Source organism: Dermacentor andersoni, chromosome 2 (genome assembly GCF_023375885.2).
Source record: "Dermacentor andersoni chromosome 2, qqDerAnde1_hic_scaffold, whole genome shotgun sequence".
NCBI classification, from domain to species: Eukaryota; Metazoa; Arthropoda; class Arachnida; order Ixodida; family Ixodidae; genus Dermacentor; species Dermacentor andersoni.
This window is the reverse complement of record NC_092815.1, coordinates 1,084,894-1,098,653: the sequence shown is the minus strand read 5'-3', so window position 1 is coordinate 1,098,653 and position 13,760 is coordinate 1,084,894. Positions and strand designations below refer to the sequence as shown.

At 51.1% G+C, this 13,760-nt stretch overlaps 1 protein-coding gene and 1 pseudogene across 2 annotated transcripts in view; one reads left to right on the top strand and one right to left on the bottom strand.

Annotated features, from left to right (window-relative positions):
- The window catches only part of LOC126543063 (golgin-45), a 153,048-nt gene that overhangs the window by 18,084 nt on the left and 121,204 nt on the right, over positions 1 to 13,760 (bottom strand). The window lies entirely within an intron of this gene.
- LOC140216042 (uncharacterized) lies at positions 1,819 to 12,544 on the top strand (annotated as a pseudogene).

The following is a 13,760-nucleotide window of genomic DNA, read 5'->3' as shown; positions in this document are numbered from 1 at the left end:
TGGGACCGCAAGCCAGGACCATTCTTTCATCCTTGGGGGTGTCAACACCAGAAGCCCTTTCTTTCATTGCCATCAAAGAAAAGTTGGATTCGTACTTCGTGCATCCAGTAAATGAGATATACAAAAGTCGTTTCCACTGCCGCACTCAGCAGCCGGGCGAATCTGTGGATGACTTTTTTTCGCCATTACACAACCTGGTAAAGCGCTGTAGCTATAACAGCCCGCTCGTCGAGGACCACCTTGTTTGCAACAGGTTCGTCGTAGGCATACGTGACAAGAAACTGTCTGATCAATTGTGCCATTGCACAAAACCTTCCCCTGAAGAAGCACTGTGCCAAGCCCGCATACACGAGAACGCAGAAAAAGAGCGGTTATCCCGCGCTAGATTAAATATGGATAACGCTCTTGCTGAAACACTGAATATTGACTCGGCTCAGCGAAACGATACGCCCACCCCTTCGCTACGTTTCCGCGACCAGTCTGAGTACCTGGCTAGGTTATTGTGTGGCTTTTGTGGACGACAGCATCACTCTAGAAAAGATTGCCCAGCCAGAAAATCAGTTTGCCACTACTGTAGAAAGCTAGGACATTTTGCCAAAGTGTGCATGAAGAAGAACGCAAATGAGCAACTGGGTTCCATCGAACTTCACAACGTGGATTCATGACGAGCAAGGTACATAAACATACTAGTGAATGGGCACCCGGCCGAGTTTAAGATAGACTCTGGCGCAGAAGTCTCTGTTGTCTTGCCATCTTTCCCAGGCCGACTGCGGTTGCTGGATGATGTTGAAAAAGAAGTCTTGGGCCCTGGAGAACAGAGTCTGCACGTTCTTGGTACCTTTAAAGCAACCTTTCAGTGGGGTGATAAGTCCACAGTGCAGACCTTGTACGTGGTTGAACGCCAGCACACTCACCTGCTTGGGCTCCCTGCAATTGAAGCCCTTGGTGTTGTTCACGTCCTGGATTCTGCCGAGTGCTTTCATTCCCCCCCAGCCAAGATTTTTCAAGGGTTGGGAAAATTTCGGCAAGCAGAATATCGCATTCACGTTAAACCCGGCGCTCGTCCATTTTCCCTGAGCGCTCCAAGGCGGATTCGAATTCCTTTAAACAACGTTGTCAAGAAAGAGCTAGACGACCTGGAGTCGCAGGACGTCATAGGGAAGGTAGAGACCCCAACTGAGTGGTGCTTCGGGCTTGTAGTCGTGCCCAAATCATCAGGTAGCTACAGAATCTGCGTCGATCTGATGAAGCTGAATAAAGTCATCAAAAGGGAGCGCTTCATCTTGCTGACAGTGGAACAGATCCTCGGCTAGTTAGGTGGAGCGTGAGTATTCTCCAAGTTGGATGCGAGGTCTAGTTTCCATCAGATGAAGCTTAGCACCGACAGCCAGGAGCTCACAACATTTATAACGCTGTTCGGCCGGTACTGTTACAAGAGGCTCCCTTTTGGTATAGCCACCGCACCAGAGTATTTGCAGCAGTTAATGTCGAGGGTTCTTGAGCGCTGGCCTGGAGTCGTGAACCTGATTGATGACATTATAATCTTCGGGAAAGATCGTCAACAGCATGACAAGCATCTGGCTGCAGTCCTAGCTCGCCTTGAGGAGGAGGGTGTCACCCTTAAAGAAAAGAAGTGTGTTTCGGGTCAGTTCGGTCAAGTTCCTTGGAGTAGTGATTGGGGCGGATGGGATCTCACCAGACCCGGACAAGGTGAAAACTGTCAGAGATCTGCTGCCACCGACCGACGTCAGCGGAGTACGACGATTGCTGGAAATGACCAATCACATCGCACGGTTCATACCTCACTTATCCGACGTTATGGAGCCCATTCGTTCCCTTCTAAACAAGAACAGCACCTGGACTTGGGGTCCCAGTCAAGAAAAGGCCTTGTCACGCCTCAAGTTGCTGTTGAGCTCCGACACGTGCATGGCAAAATATGATTCTTCCTACCACACGGTAGTATCCGCGGATGGAAGCTCCTATGGTCTGGGAGCTGTACTGCTACGGGACCACCCTGAAGGTACACGATGGGCTGTAGCATATGGTTCGAGGGCGCTTACTCCGACGGAAGTACGTTACAGCCAAACAGAAAAGGAAGGTCTCGCGGTGACTTGGGCCATTTCACGGTACGACCAGTTCCTTTGCAGCCTAAGCTTCGGGGTAGAGACAGATCACCTTCCTCTGGTCACCCTTTTGGGTAACAAGGACCTAGAACTTGTGCCGCCTCGCGTACAACGAATGCGGATAAAACTGATGCGATATCAGTACATGGTGAAATATGTGCCTGGAAAGCACTTAGCTAAGGCGGACACTTTGTCACGAGCTCCCTCTGATTTGCCAGCTACTCGCATGGTAGACACCCTGGAGTTGTTTGTCAGTGAAGTGTTCAAGGAATTACTGCCTCTTGTAGCAAGACGGCTAGAAGATGTCCGCATACACCAAGCCCAAGATGGAGTTTGCTCTGCGGTCATGAAGTATTGACACGTGTACTTATCTGTATCGGGCAACCACGTTTTGCCGTATAACAAATGTAATCGTACAGCGTGGGACGCGCCTGCATGTATCCGAAGTTTCTGGAAAGTTATCGATGCTTCTATCCGCTGTCTGTTGTCGCCAAACCTTATGTTATCTGATTTCATCGCGTGGCGCGAATGGTGTAGAACTTTGTGGAAGGCACACGGGTCCGAACATTTAGTCTGGAACATTCGATGACTGCTGTATAAAAGCTGACGCGCTTGAACCGCTGATCAGATTTTCGACGATCGCCGACCGTGTTCGCCGCTATCGTTGTGCTATAAGTGTAGCCTCTTTTGTGGGCACAGGTTCGCCCAATAAAAGGTAGTTTTGTGTTTCACAGTATATTGCTACTGTGTTCTTTGACGTCACGACCACGTGACATGTGGTGGAGGTGCTTTGCGTTCATGTACCGGACGCCCCTACAAAGCCGTGACCCAAGCCCTCACTCGGAAGACACCAACGTCGCCAAGAACCAGCGAGGTAGCCACAGGCTGCAAGGACTGCCCCCGGAGCATGGACTTTTGCCTGAGACGACTAGGAAGATCGTCACAAAGTCCACCCCAATGGCAGCCCCAGCGTCCCCCGTCGTGCTGCAGCAGCCCAGGGAGCCTCCGACGTTCCGCGGTTCAACTTTCGAGGACCCGGAAAGCTGGCTTGAGATGTATGAGAGAGTCGCTGCGTTTAACAACTGGAACAGCGACGACAAACTGCGACATGTCTTCTTCGCATTGGAAGACGCAGCCAGGACGTGGTTCGAGAACCGAGAAGCCACCTTAACCACCTGGGAACTTTTCCGTAGCGGCTTCCTGCAGACATTCGCAAACGTCGTGCGCCGAGAACGCGCCCAAGCGCTATTAGAAACCCGGGTGCAGCTACCTAATGAGACAACCGCGATCTTCACGGAGGAAATGAGCTGTCTCTTCCGCTACGCCGACCCTGAATTGCCCGAGGAGAAGAAAGTCCGCCTACTCATGCGTGGTGTGAAGGAGGAACTTTTTGCCGGAATGGTACGAAGCCCACCGAAGACCGTCGACGAGTTTCTTCGCGAGGCCACCAGCATTGAGAAGACACTCGAGATGCGAAACCTGCAATTCGACCGCCGCACGAACTCGACAAACTACGCCGGAGTTCAGTCACTGGCCACCGACGACCTACGCGAGACTATCCGAGCTGTCATGCGGGAGGAGCTATAGAAGCTGTTCCCATCATCACAGCCTCAAGTGGCTTCGATTGCCGACGCCGTACGTGAGCAGCTCCAACAACAACTTGAGTAGCCCCTGAATCGCCGCAGCCTCAGCCGCAAGCGATGACCTACGCCGCCGTCGCCCGCCGTCAGGGTCCCCCTCCACGACCGCGCCAGGGCGCCGTAACGCCGCAATTCTGTCGACCACCACCGCCGCCGCCAGCACGCACACCCGTCGCCCAGCGCAGCTACCCGAGGAAGACAGACGTTTGGCGCGCTCCTGACCACCGCTCGCTCTGCTACCACTGCGGAGAAGCGGGTCACGTCTACCGACGATGCCCATACCGGGAGATGGGACTGCGAGGTTTCGCCATGAACGCTCCGCGCCCGCTGCAAGGTGAACGCCCTCGCGATATCGCAGACTACCTCGCCGCTACTCAGTGGAGCTCTCGACGACCGTCGCGTTCGCCATCACCAGGCCGCTACCTGCCGCCGCAGCGCCGACCATACACTGGCCCAGCGCGGGGCCGGCCAACGAGCCCGTATCCGGAAAACTAAAAGCAGCAACTGATGGAGGTGCGGTTGCTGTTCGTCGAACTGACGAAGATCCTCCGCCGCCGCCGACGACACCAAAAAAACTACCTTGACAACATAACGATACGCCGCCGTCCCGACGAAGTCTGGAAGCAAAGAATACGACGACAAAAACGACCTGACGACGCGACGTTCCAGCTTCAGTTCAACACAACGCAGCCGTGATCCGACGCCGAGACCTAACTGCAACGCCAGACAAAAAACCACCGACCTCGACGTGCTTCTCGACGGCCACGCAGTCACCGCTTTAGTGGACACAGGAGCCGTTTACTCCGTCATGAGTGGACCCATCGCCGCGCAGTTGAAGAAAGTTAAAACTGCATGGGAAGGCCCTCAAATTCGGACCGCTGGAGGACACCTCATGACGCCGACTGGAATCTGCATGGCAAGAATAACCATTCATGACAGGACTTACCCTGCCACCTTCGTTATCCTCCAACAGTGTTCACGAGACGTCATTCTCGGTATGGACTTCCTGAACCAACACGGCGCAATCATCGACCTGAAGTCGAAGTCAATAACGCTGTCGGAAGATAAAGCGATACTGCCGGAGAGCCCTCGTATTCACCACGCCTTGAGTGTGCTCGAAGACCAAGCGAGCATCCTACCTCGCTCTAGCATTGTTATTTCGATCGGCACCGAAACACCCGCTGACGTAGAAGGCGTCATCGAAGGCGACCAACGTCTACTGCTAGACCGTGAAATTTGCGTCGCAAGAGGGATCGCTCGACTGCATGGAGGAAAAACTGAAGTATTGCTGACAAACTTCAGCCAGGAGTTCAAGCACATCAACAAGGGCACGACGATCGCGTACATCGAGGAAATTCTGGAAACCAGTAATGCGTGTGTCCTCTCGGATTCCGCCGCATGTACCCCTACGACGATGGTTCCCGAACCAGACTACGATGTTAATCCAAGTCTCCCCGTGATTAAGCAACAGCAGCTCAGAAGTCTGCTCCGACGATACAAAGGCTGCTTTTCGACGTCATCGAGGATTCGAGAAACATCAGTCGCCAAGCATCGCATAATCACCGAGGAGTGCGCTCGACCACTCCGCCAGAGCCCTTACCGAGTTTCGCCGCGAGAACGTGCAGCTATAACAGAACAAGTCGACAAAATGCTGCGCAACGACATCATCCAGCCGTCGAAAAGCCCGTGGGCATCCCCTGTTGTCCTGGTAAAGAAAAAGGACGGAACCCTACGTTTCTGTGTCGATTATCGTCGTCTGAACAAGATCACGAAGAAGGATGTATACCCCCTCCCACGAATAGACAACGCATTGGATCGGCTCTGCAACGTTAAATAGTTCTCGTCGATGGACCTCAAATCTGGCTATTGGCAAATAGAAGTCAACGAAAGAGATCGCGAAAAGATGGCTTTCATCACTCCAGATGGCCTCTACGAGTTCAAGGTTATGCCATTCGGACTGTGCTCGGCGCCTGCAACTTTCCAGCGTGTGATGGACACGGTTTTAGCGGGATTGAAGTGGCAGACCTGTCTCGTTTACTTGGAAGACGTCGTCGTCTTCGCCGAAACTTTCGACGATCACCTCAAGCGGCTTGCGACAGTACTAGAGGCCATCAAGTCGTCAGAGCTTACTCTGAAGCCGGAAAAGTGCCGCTTTGCTTACGATGAGCTTCTGTTCCTAGGCCATGTAATCAGCAAATCTGGTGTCCGCCCAGACCCGCATAAGACAGATGCCATCGCACAGTTCCCGCAACCCATCAACAAGAAGGCAGTGCGTAGATTCCTTGGCATGTGTGCCTACTACAGGCGCTTTGTCAAGGACTTTTCATGCATCGCTGAGCCGTTGACACGTCTAACTAAATGTGATGTTGAGTTCAAGTGGGAAATGCCGCAGGCCGACGCATTTGAAGAACTCAAACGACGCATGAAGTCGCCGCCGGTACTTGCGCACTTTGACGAGTACGACAATACAGAAATCCATACTGACGCCAGTAGCCTAGGCCTCGGTGCCATTCTAGTCCAGAGGAGAAACAAAGTCGAACAAGTGATAGCTTACGCTAGCCGGTCGCTGTCAAAAGTGGAAGGCAACTATTCTACGACCGAAAAGGAATGCCTTGCCATCGTTTGGGCTACAGGTAAATTTCGCCCTTATCTTTATGGCGGGCCATTCAAAATCGTCAGTGAGCATCACGCATTGTGTTGGCTAGCGAATATAAAGGATCCTTCAGGACGACTGGCGCGGTGGAGCCTCAGACTACAAGAATACGACATCACTGTAACCTACAAGTCCGGACGAAAACACTCCGATGCCGATTGCTTATAACGCGCCCCCATTGACCCGCCGCAGCAAGACGACGAGAATGACGGCGCCTTCCTTGGAATGATAAGTGCGGAAGGCTTCGCTGAACAGCAACGGGCAGACCCGGAGCTAAAAGGCCTCGTCGAATATTTGGAAGGGCACACCGACGTTGTCCCGAGGGCATTTAAGCGCGGATTATCTTCCTTCACGCTTCAAAACAATCTACTCGTGAAGAAGAACTTCTCACCAGTCCGCGCCAACTACGTTCTTGTTGTCCCGTCAAGACTTCGTCCAGAGGTATTGCATGCCCTACATGACGATCTGACCGCTGAACACCTCGGATTTTCCCGGACACTATTGAGGATACAAGAAAAGTATTATTGGCCACGCCTGACCGCCGACGTCGCCCGTTATGTCAGAACATGCCGAGACTGTCAGCGATGCAAGACACCGCCGACAAGGCCAGCCGGATTACTACAGCCAATCGAGCCTCCTTGCCGACCATTCCAGCAGATCGGGATGGACTTGCTGGGACCCTTTCCGACGTCAACAACCGGAAATAAGTGGATCGTCGTGGCGACGGACTACCTGACCCGCTTCGCTGAAACTAAAGCACTGCCGAAAGGTAGCGCAACCGAAGTGGCGAAATTCTTTGTCGAAAACATCCTGCTGCGACATGGCGCCCCAGAAGTCCTCATCACCGACAGAGGAACGGCCTTTACAGCGGAGCTCACCCAAGCCATTCTGAAATACAGTCAGACAAGGCACAGGAGGACAACGGCCTACCATCTGCAGACGAATGGTCTTACGGAGCGGCTGAATAAGACCCTCGCCGACATGCTAGCGATGTACGTCGATGTCGAACACAAGACCTGGGATGCCGTCCTGCCGTACGTAACATTCGCTTACAACACGGCGGTGCAAGAAACAACACAGATCACGCCGTTCAAGCTAGTCTACGGCAGGAACCCGACGACGACGCTCGATGCCATGCTGCTGCACGTCACTGACGAGGAGAACCTTGACGTCGCTACCTATCTCCAGCGCGCTGAAGAAGCCCGACAGCTCGCCCGCCTGCGAATAAAGAACCAGCAGAGGACCGACAGCCGACACTACAACCTCCGACGACGCTTCGTCGAGTACCAACCCGGTGACCGTGTTTGGGTTTGGACCCCTATACGCCAACGAGGACTGAGCGAGAAGCTTTTGCGTCGCTATTTCGGACCGTACAAGATCATCCGACGTATTGGTGCACTGGACTATGAGGTTGTGCCAGACGGCATTTCGCTATCACAGCGACGCCGCTCACGACCTGAAATAGTCCACGTTGTGCGTCTCAAGCCGTACTACCAGCGTTAATGAACTTTGGGGCTTCGCGTAACTGACCTTTGGACTTTGTTTCTTTTCGTTGTTTTGTTACTTATGTTTAATAAGTGTCCTTTTGTGTTTTCGCTCTCTTATATTTGTAGCAACGGGACGATGCTTTTTAAGACGGGAGTATTGACACGTGTACTTATCTGTATCGGGCAACCACGTTTCGCCGCCTAACAAATGTAATCGCACAGCGTGGGACGCGCCTGCATGTATCCGAAGTTTCTGGAAAGTTATCGATGCTTCTATCCGCTGTCTGTTGTCGCCGAACCTTATGTTATCTGATTTCATCGCGTGGCGCGAATGGTGTAGAACTTTGTGGAAGGCACGCGGGTCCGAACGTTTAGTCTGGAACATTCGATGACTGCTGTATAAAAGCCGACGCGCTTGACCCGCTGATCAGATTTTCGACGATCGCCGACCGTGTTCGCCGCTATCGTTGTGCTATAAGTGTAGCCTCTTTTGTGTGCACAGGTTCGCCCAATAAAAGTTAGTTTTGTGTTTCACAGTATTGCTACTGTGTTCTTTGACGTCACGACCACCTGACAGTATCATGGTGTTTGCGCTGTAACGCTAAGTTCAGAATTATGTACCAACTAGGCCCAAGTGAAGTTTTGCATGAAAGGATGGCCAGACAAAAACAAGGTGCCGCTGCAGATCGCTCCATTTTGGAAGGAGAGACAGATTGAGCATATACGATGGCATCTTTCTGCTGGACCGACGACTTGCAATTCCTTCAGCCTTGCATCAGGACATTCTCACCCTGTTACACAAAGGTCATCAGGGAGTGCGCCGCTGCCAAGAACGGGCTAGGGAGTCTGTTCGGTGGCCTAACTGTAAAATGCATGTTGAGCATATGGTGACCCAATGTACCATATGTGCCGAAACTCGAGTTAAGCGTTCTGAGCCTATGTTGTCCACGGTGACACCCGACAGACCATAGCAGCACCTTGGCATCGATCTGCTTCAACTTAGAGGGTGCGATTATGTCCTGATTGTTGAATATTATTCCAGGTTTCCTGAAGTAGTCTCCGTGGGGTCCACCACAGCACCAGCAGTCATCTCGGCGGTCAACAGCTGTACTGCCTGTTTTGGCATACCAGACAACGTCCGGACCGACAACGAGCCGCAGTTTGTGCCCAACGAGTTTGCTGAGTTTGCACGGTCATACGGCTTCCGTCACGAGACCAGCAGCCCGAGGTACCTTCAGAGCAATGGAGAAGCAGAGTGCATGGTGCGCACAGTGAAAGACTTGCTCTTCAAAGGTCCTGATCCCTACCTTGCCTTACTGTTGTACCGTGACACACCCGGCCCCTACAGCATTTCCCCGGTTCAAGCCCTGATGGGAAGGAAATTACAGGAGGAGAAACTTTATTATTGCAGAAACCATAGCGCGGTTTATTCCCGGGTGGTTCCCTCTGACAGGGCTCCACTGGCGATCGCGGCTCGCATGGCCTGGTCGAGGGTCACCAGTTGGCTTCCCAGGTCCAGTTCAGAGAGTCTCGCCTCCCAAGACCACGTAGTGAGTGTGTGTTGTGACTCGTGGCGTAATTGCGTGACCCGGACGGTCGGTGCATTCGTGTGTTATGTGCACGAGTGTCGCTATCTGGTTGCTACACCAGGGACATGTCTGGGACGTATAACTGTCCGGGGAGATTGCGTGTAGACGAGTCAAGTGTGGGTATGTGTTAGTTCGCAGGCGACGCCAGTCCCTTGCCTGGAGTTTATTGAGAGCTTTGTGTGGGGGAGCGTATTGTGTTCTTCCGAGACGTTGGTCCTGTAGTATTTGTTGACTTGTCGTTAATAACTCGTGGGTCGCTCGTCGGTCTGTCGTGGGCTGAAGAACGGTGTGGTCTGCCGCTCGGCTGATGAGACCTCGAGCTGCACAGTCCGCCTCTTCGTTGCCCCGCAGGCCTTCATGCCCGGGGCAACAGACGATACCGTGGGTCCATTCTAGTGAGCAAACCAGGATTCGATTGGATTTTATAGGGAGTGTTCAATTCATGTATAAACGACACGTTGCTTGTAAGTCCGTAAGGATGCGGGTGGACCTTCCCTTGCTCTCGGCGTCACGAAGTGCGAGAGCGATCGCTGCTGCTTCTGCTGCTGCGCTGCATGAGGTGCGGATGCAGGCAAAGGCTACCAGGTTCCCCTGATTGACAACGGCGAGTGTTTATTTGGGCCCGCAATGTGGCGACGAGGGATACAGGCTAGCGTCCGTGTAGTATGTATCTGGGTCTCTGAAACAGCGTTTGTGCAACACGCGGGCACACGCTGCTCTTCTCTCTTGATTGTGGGTGGGGTGCATGTTCTTGGGGATTGGGTCTACTACAATGTTCTCTCTAATGTGGGTAGGCAAGAGTTGTGTTTCTTCTTTGCAGTACTGAGGTGTCAGCGGGTACCCTAGCCATTGAAGAAGGTGTCTTCCCTGTTGAGTTTTGTTGAGGCGCTCCTTCTGCGCTATGAGCGTGGCACTTGCTAGCTCCTCAAAGGTGTTGTATACGCCTAGCGCCGGTAATTTCTTTGTGCTTGTGCTTGACGGTAGCTGTAAGGCCGTTTTGTACGCTGTTCTTATCAGAGTGTCCATGCGCTCTGTCTAGCTTTTGCGCTTGACTTGATGACGAGGGCTTGTACCAGTCTTAAGGTTTCGTCCTCTGTGAAACCATCTTTGCTGCGCGCTACTCTGGCGATGAGTGATGCGATGCTTCTTATAACGTGATTTAATTTCTCTGAGGCTACCTTTGTGCCGTTGTTCTCCTGGACGTGCATACCTAGTAAGCGTGCTTTATAGGTTGCCCGGTAATCTTGAGATGTATTGGCAGGGCTCAATGTTCCTTAGTTTGCTTGGGCCGGACTTGAAGGTACTCCGACTTGTGTGGGGCACACCTCATTCCTGCTGTGGTTAGGTATGACTCGAAGCGTCCAATAGCTGTGAGTAATGTGTTTTCTCTGTCGCCGTATGAACCGTTGGTTGCCCATAGGGTGATACCGTCGGCATAGAAGGCACGTCCGAGTTTTGGGATGTTTTCCAGTTGTAAAGCAAGTTTTCTAAGTCCGATGTTGAAGAGGAAAGGAGATATTGATCCTTGCGGAGTACCCTTCTGCGGTAGATCATATATGTCTGATTGTAGGCCTGCTATGCCGATGTGGGCTTTGCAGTGACTGAGAAAAGCCACGGTATAATGGTATACTCGCTCTCCGCATCCTATGGCGGCGAGGTTATCTAGGATGGTTTCATGTGCTATATTATCAAATGCTTTTTCCACGTCGAGGGCTAGGAGTATGTTGTTGTTGCTGCCCGGTTGTGGGTTGAGGACCCCTTCCTTGAGGAGGAGGAAAACATCCTGTGCTGACATGCCTTTCCGAAATTACAAACTCGTCTCCCGAAACTACCGGAACAACTAATGCCGTCGTTACCATGCCACACAAGTTTCAGGGAATAGGACTCATGGAACAAGGCACGGCAAGCGATGAACTACAATCGCCGTCATGCTTCAAGCCAATTGGCCCCTCTGAGTCCTAGAGACTATGTATGGGTCACTGACACATGCTGCAATGATGAAGTACTCTCGCAGGCTCAGCATCCGCGGTCCTACCTTGTTCAGACCCCCAGAGGCGTCTTTCAGCATAATCGTCGACACCTGGTGCTTCATTCATCGGAAGGGCTACCCCAGCGCAACTGGCAGCGTCTCCACCTGTCCCTCCTGAGATCACGCAGCCTGCAGCACCTCAAGAAAATCCAGCACCGCAGGAAACGGTGACACAAACTTGCAGCGGTCGTATAGTGAGACCACCGCGACGGCTGGACTTGTAGGGCTCTGTCTAATAAGAGGTGAAAAGGAGGGATGTAGAGGTCACCACCTGTGTATGTAAGGTGGCACTACAATCTGAAAAGACATTGTATATAAGGGGCTTTGGGGAGTGGGAATAAAGATTGCTTTGGTTTCCGCCTTGCTGGTAGTCCGCCTCGTCCCTCGACTCCTGTGCAGAACAGCGTTATCGTAATGGCACCGAACAGGCGATGCCACTATAGTGCCACTTTCAAATGAAACTTGTCCTAGCCGCAGAGGAATCACCAAACGTTCAAGCCATCGTGGCGTTATCATAATGGCGCCACACAGGCGATGCCACTGTTGTGCTAGCCGCAGAGGCATCGCCAAACGTTTCTAGCTGGGTGGGACTTCAGCATCAATGAGAAAAGCATCAGTTGTTGGAGGGGGCCACGGGAGATGCTTCTCACGTGCGCCGCAACGAGGATGGAATTTATCAGACCACATCAGCAATAATGACAAAGAATGAGCTCGCCATGGGGTTAAATAAATAAGGTTTTCATTTTGTTAACGCTGTCCTCCCTTTTCTGTTCAGCCTACATTTAAGGTAAGGTTTGTTTTTTTCTGGCTTCAGACTTTTGTGTGTCGGCTTAGAATCAGGACTGGCCTAGATTTCGGTAAATATGGTATTTTGTTGCAAGAAAATCTGTACTGACATGTTAATATTAGGGGTAACAAATACCGACTAGTGGATTCCAAATCGAAATCATATCGAATGAAGAAAAAGAAATGTCGAATATCGAATTGAATATCGAATATCAGAAATTTTTTCACCAAATTTAATGCTTACCAGGGTGTCTCCCAAGTTGACATTTCCAAATTTCCTGAGTTTACCAGGTTTTCCCTGAGCACCTTTGCAAAATTCCCTGAATGAGCCACAACTTTGTTTTATGTCAAGACGGGCTGACACCATGTTGCCCGATGCTGTCGCTCTCTAGAAAGCATGTTGAAACAAAAAAATGATTTAATCCAGTTTGAATAGTAAGCAGTAATATCTATTTTATTCAAAAAGAGAACAGAAAGAAGGTTATAGTAAAATGCAAAGCAGAAAAAATGGTAAAACCCATTCCGAATCGAGTTTAACATATTCAAATACGAATGAAAAGGAGATGCATACAGAAGTAAATATTTTCGAATATGAGCTATTTCTACCAACTGATAGGAAGCTCATCGGTATGAGGCCTGAACTTTTGTCACAAATAAGATTCTCTCTCAGCAGCTGGGAAGTCAACCTCAACTGTCCTGACATACTCTCAGCCCGCTGTACACAATATCTCAGTGTTGAGTTTCACTGCTTTAAAGAGTTTCTTTTGGTTTGGGTGAGGGACAGCTGCATCATGGCATCAGCCAACACTTTGTTTTCCTGAGCTCAAGCTCCTTCAAAGAGGCGGCAGCACGCTTCCTTTCTTGTTAATTCCTCAGTGCATCGGTCCTTTCTGTTTTCATCCTCCTTCCGTCACACATTCGCCCCATGGATCATTTGAAGCATCCTCTTCGTCAGTTGTAGAGTCAACGTTTGATTTTTCGGACACCCTAGAGGCTGCGAAAACATCAGAAAAATCAGGCAGTCCGAAAAAAATTAATGCATGTCTTTAACTCTATTGCTATCACGCATATTAAAATCGATCCCCGGTGATCAACACTTTAGATCGCCGATTTTGACATGTTGGAGCCGTTTTATCCACTTAAGGCCATCCAGTAGTTAGTACAGCACTGAACTTTCAGAATCAGTTAAAATTTTCACGCTCCGATGATGCTGTGATTTTTGATGGACATTTTTGCGAATGAATGCGCGTATGTTGTAGCGAAAAGTGGCATGGCCGTCACCTGCCGCGCTTTAAAAAAAACATGTAGCTCGCGATTACACTGCACTAGCATCAAAAACTTGTAATCAAATGGCTCCCAGTAAGTGAAGAATTAAATTATATCGCCGGCTTTACCGTCCGACAGTGCTGAGCGGTGATAATTAACCGAAGATGACACCAGCTGTTCACTAATA